Genomic DNA, 6,044 nt, shown 5'->3' on the forward strand with positions numbered 1-6,044 from the left:
TAGACGCAGTGAAGCTGGGTTTTGCTGGAGGAGGATTGGGTGCCTATCGCCCCTTTCCTCTCTTCAAATAAGCCCAGCAACGGAGTCTTACCCTTCGGGGTGACTCAAGATCCGACCCTCCCATGGGGGGGGGGAATTTGTCTGGGTTCTCCGTGTGGGAACCCAGAATCGTATCTGGCTTCTGCTGCCTTATGGCACAGAGTGCAGCACCCAGGAGCACGCACCTCGGGCTCTTAAAAAAAAAAAAAAAAGCTGTCCATGAGTGGTGATCTGGCTTTTGTACCTCTTCCTGAGTTTTGTCTAAAGGCTGTCTTGTACAGCGGGCAAATACTTTCAAGGGATCCATGTATAAAGTGGATATAGAGGCAAAGGTGATAATTGTTAACCTTATTTGCATGTGCCTACCCAGAATCCCTTGTGGTTGTGGAAGCACCATGAGATTTCTGAGAGAAAAACAAGCCTTCTGGCTTGTCTGGTGTCTGTAGATGAGTGTTTAATAATACTTCAACTACCCCTTAAATTTAAGTGGAAGGGTTTCCATCACCTTTTACCCACCATAACTTATGTAATGGTATCACAAAGTGACAGCTAATAGCTAATCATAGTGAAAAAAATAAGAAGTTATCCTCACAGAAAAGCAAATCAATCTGATTGGTGACATAACCAATTCCACATCTTATTAATAGCTTCCTGGAGCAAAAACATAAAACATAATTCTTTAAGGCAAATGACCATAAAAAACAGATGTAGAGAAAGATCCCAGACCAATATATATTAAGAACTTGGTAGATGGCAATGCATAAATCCCCCCTTTCACAAATTAAAATATGCTCTGCAAGCTTTTTTCACATATTTGACAATAATTATTAAAGTAAAACAACAAATCGGGAGCAAGCGATAACATAACGGGCAGTCACCATAGAAACCAATGGAAATTTTCTATGGATGTGTGCAACGGTGGAATGGGTGAAATGACAGACATCTGCGCTAAACACGTATCTGCAGGTGTCCTGAAGTCTTTTTTCAGAGTGCCATCCTATACATTACCATTTCTCTCCAGTGTTCTCTCCAACTGCTACAGGTTTTATCAAAATAGACTTGTGCATTCGTCTTTGGGCGAACATGAAAACGAACACGAAGAGTGCGTTTTCGTGTTCGTTCCGAAGACACGCCGAAGAGAAGACAGCGGCGGTAAAACGTAGGCGAAGACAAAGACACACCACGAAGATCTTCGTGATCGTCTTCATCTACCACTCTTCCCGGTTCCTTCCCCTTTGAACTTACCTTGGCATCGCGGCAGTTCACGGAAGTGGAAATCCGCAGGTTTGCCATCACGGGTTACAGGGCAGTGCGAATGAGCCTATTGGTTGCCTACAGGGACCTCCTCTTGCATTAACCAATTGTAACCCCTTCGATGCTGCGTTAGATAACGGGAGCGGAAATCCATAGGTTAAAAGGCCATGCAAGCGACCAATAGGCTCACTTCCACGGCCCCTTAACCCCTTAAGGTGCAACAAGTGCACCAGGAGCCTAAAAGTCTGTACGAGCGACCAACAGAGTCGCTCGTACAGACTTTTAAAACCCCAATGCTGCAACTTACCCGGCAGATCCCATTGGTCTCCCTGTTCTATCAGTTAAATGTCCGTACAAGCGACTTTATTGGTCATTCGTACGGACATTTAACTGATAGAACAGGGAGACCAGTGGGATCTGCAGGACAAGTTACAGCACCAGGAGCCTAAAAGTCTGTACGAGCGACCAACAGAGTCGCTCGTACAGACTTTTAAAACCCTAATGCAGCAACTTACCCTGCAGATCCAACTGGTCTCCCTGTTCTATCAGTTAATAAATGATAGAACAGGGAGACCAATGGTATCTGCCGGACAAGTTACGACACCAGGAGTTTAACAGTCTGTACGAGCGACCCTATTGGTCGCCAGCAAGGGGCTTGTCTGCCATCAACCATTGGCAGACGAGCCCCCTGCTGACGACCAATAGAGTTCCTCATACGGACATTTAAACTCCTGGCGCCAGAGCTACTGCGGTACGCGTTAACCCCGTATTAACCCCTTAGCCGGAAAAAAACGAAGAAAAACCGAACACGAAGAATGTCCACGAATATTCGCCCGAAGAGAAGACAGGAACAGGCGAATACGAAGATTTTTTTTTTCCGAAGACGAGCACGAAGACGAACACGAAGAGCCCCCTGGTGCCCAAGTCCAATTAAAAATATGATCTGTCATTCAATAAACGACTTTTTATATGGGGTTAACCATTGTAATCTGGGAATTTCAGCCAAAGATACTGACTTTTTCATTACCACAAAGAAACACATTAAAGGCAATATGCACTCGTCTGTCTGCAGTTCTAGGTGTTAAGCCTCCCAACCACCTACGTAGGCAGCAATATGATGTTGTTGTATAATACTACAATAGGGGCTGTCAGCATCTCACACCACCAGATATATACTGTTCAGGGAGTTCTGTACTTTCTATAACAATCATATATTATCACAAACCAGCCACTTTTGTAGACCTCAAGATGTGGTTGAAAAAAAGTTTATCACTGAAGGTACCAATAACGCTCCTCTTTCACAGTAGGTGACCAGATATTGCAGAACTGGACTCTCCACCCCATAGTATGGTTACACAGTATGTAAAAGAAAGGTGGGGAGATGCAGTAACTGTGCCCCAGCTGCTTTGGTATGCTGCCATTGCTCTCCTAGTGTACCCTCTAATACTATCAAATCTCCTCCCTTGCCTTAGTGCTTCTAAGATGTGAGAATGATGGACAAGGGAAGTAAAGTGTCTTTGGGTCTTGAGGAACCCTAAGCAAATACAGCCGTGGGCACCCACTTCCAATATACCTTATTAAAAAAAAAACATTATACACAAAACTAAGGAAAGCAATATTTCTGATCACAAAAAATACATTATGATGATATAACTGAAATCTGGAAAGAAATCTGTGTTTTTAAGAGGACCCTAATTAGTTGATACATGAGCTTATGTCAGAGAGCTTACTTCGCGTGCAAGAGATCTAACACTAAACATTATACAGTCGGGTTTTCTCGGATGGAAATTTACAGATAAAAAATCTTTGTGTTATTTAACCGTTGCGTGATTAATTTATTCCATTATTAGACATAAATAATGTACAAAGGTTTGCACTACAATGCATTATTAAAAATGGAGCACTCTGAATGTGATGCAATCCCCATAGAAACCAATGTAATGATTTTGCTGGTTGCTATACATTCAATACTTTGTCCAGAATTATTCTATGTAAGTATGGTCCAATGTTTGTACATTGAAAATTCACCCAAACCTTTTGTCTTAATAATAATCTAACAATATTCTGTGAGGCTACTCCAGTGTGGGTTAAGGCTGTTATTGTGGCTGGCAGGGCCGGCCCGACAATGGAGCCAAGTGGGGCAACCGCTCCAGGCGGCACTTTTGAAGGGGCGGCACTTTGCCGCCCCAAGGCCTTTTTTTTTTTTAAAAAAAGCAAAAGAGAGAAAGGGGCGCCGAGTGGTTTTCGCTTACCAAGCTGTCAGTACCCGCTCGGCACCCCTCTCTCTCTCCTCTGCGGCGAGTCTTCCTGTTCGGTCTCGGTGCCGGCTTGTAATGCTGAGTGCCGGAAGATTTCAGTATCTGAATCTCCCTTTGGATAAACCACTCCCCTAACTGTGGCATACATTACAACACCAATTAGTTCTATTGTTTAAGAAGTGCCTTAACTCTACCATCAGGTAGCACTAGAGAGTGAGTGATGTGTACATCTGTTGTTTATCTAAGACCATAGATAATGGCTACCTACATGAAAAGCCATGTGGGCTATACCTGGAACAATGGGATATCAGGAACTCCAGGAAGACGGGGGAGGAGGAGAGGAGACTGGAAGGACAGGAAGGAAGCAGCATGGCAGAAGCTAAGGGAGCTGTGAAAGTTTGCCAGAGAAAAGTATGAAATAGAAAGCTGCTCTTCCATCTTGGGCTAGTTAAGTGCCAAGAAGCTAGGACTAGTTTAGTGCCTAGTATTGTAACTAAGAATTAGAAAACAACTACTGAAAGAATCCTTTAAAGTCTTCTATATGATCCTGGTATCTAGAGCCATTTTGGAAACTGAACACCAAAGGAGTCATTTGATATGCTGATACTCTCTGAAGTTAAGTACATATGTTATTACAATGTTATTAGAATATAATTGTTGACTGTCTGTAACTTTGTTATGGTAACCTTTTTCGATATATTGTTTTTACCGCTAGAGGTATTAATAAAGTATATCATTATACATCATAACATCTGTTGGTATTCGTCTTTACATAATTTAACTGTATTCCTGAATCAAATTTATTGTTGTATTGTTAGATGTGTTTTGTCTAAATTGTGTATATAAATATTAGCATAATTTTGCATAAAACAGGCCACGGTCACAACATGAGGTATAAATGGACATTATAGGATTCAGTTAACCTGTGAGCACAGGCGACTTTTCCAGCATCCGATACAGATAAGGTACATAAACTGTAACGGTAATCGTCAGTACTGGTAAATATCACAGCGATGGATAATCTCCCACGAGAATGAAACTGGAATTAAACAGAACTCTATCACGGTACTTGACTAGTAAACACAGAACACCTAGCAGGTATCCATGATTGAAATTATTTGCCTCTATGCATAAAAACAATACGTACTAAGATTAGTAAAAAAAAATAGTTAAAGGGACACTCGAATGGCCCCCACCCCCCCACCAAAGAATGATATATATTAAAATATTTTAACATGCATCATTTACCTGTAAAAGCACTTACCTTTAAAAGAAGCTGCAGCTCCAGAGACACCATATGGACACCTTCTGCATTCAGCCCCAGGTTCTGGCATCTTTTAAGTGCCCCCCGTTGATCTCAATGGAAGCATTTTCTGCGCACATGAGTGGAGGTATCATTAGACCCCTCGAAAATGCCACATAAGCAAGAGCGGGAGCTTGTTGGTGTTGAATATACCATGCACATGATGAATCTTTTTGCAATGGAAAACATATAATTTAAAGGGCACAGTCAACTATTGTATGCCTTTAATACAATATGTCCCTTTAAACAGTTTCAGATTTTTGAATAATTTATCTTTCCTTGAGTCCTATATTTGCTTCCCTAGTAAATGGCCATTTTGTTACGTGAAGCTTCAGTGACCTCTATTTTTTACCATGTTAGGCCGTGTTTCACTTAGAATTACTGATCCTTCACTTGCCGCTGGCTACTTTGTGACAGCAGGAGGCATGTCATTTATTCATTCTGGTTTGCTTGTATAAACTATGCAAACAATACAAGACCTATATTAAACACCCTAATAATGTATTTTATACTCCCATATCATATTGCATATAATCATTTACTTCTATATTAAATAACAAAGCCTGTACCTTGTTTCTGTGGCTTCCTTTATTTTTATATCTGTGATTCAGCTGCTGAATAGACAATAAACTACTCTACACGAGGTAACAGTTCTGTAGGCAATATATTTACATAGTATGCCAGCCAGCTTTTCATTTCTAGGTTTCCAAGATTATGTTTATAGAGTTTCCAATATGAGCAGAACACAGCAATTATGAGAAATGATGTCCTGATGCAGTCAGAGATACCTGTGAGTGGGCACAGAGTGTATTCTACTATCTGTTCGCCATGAAAACATGAGTGGGTGGGTATTGGCAGTAGATTTTTGTTAACCATTGACTTATGAGTAGGAGCCAACTATGGTGACCAATGACTGTCCAAAAACAATTGAGTGGGCAGAACTCTAGCAGATTATTTCCATACAATCTATTTTATGCAGGGGGTTAACGAGAAACCTGTAGGGCTCGTGCACACTTTGAAGTCACGTCACCCTGCTACGTTCCTGTCTCCCTGTGCTGGTTCAAAATTGTTTAGAAAGGACCCTTCTGATCCGGACCAGTCTGCCCTTCCTTTTTACTATTAAATTAATGAGTATCTGTGAATGGGGGAATTAATATTTGTAAATGAGTAAATAAATTAATATGTGTGTG

The sequence above is a fragment of the Sceloporus occidentalis genome, unplaced genomic scaffold (genome assembly GCF_023333645.1).
Source record: "Sceloporus occidentalis isolate IW3139 unplaced genomic scaffold, rSceOcc1.0.p SCAF_30, whole genome shotgun sequence".
NCBI lineage: Eukaryota > Metazoa > Chordata > Lepidosauria > Squamata > Phrynosomatidae > Sceloporus > Sceloporus occidentalis.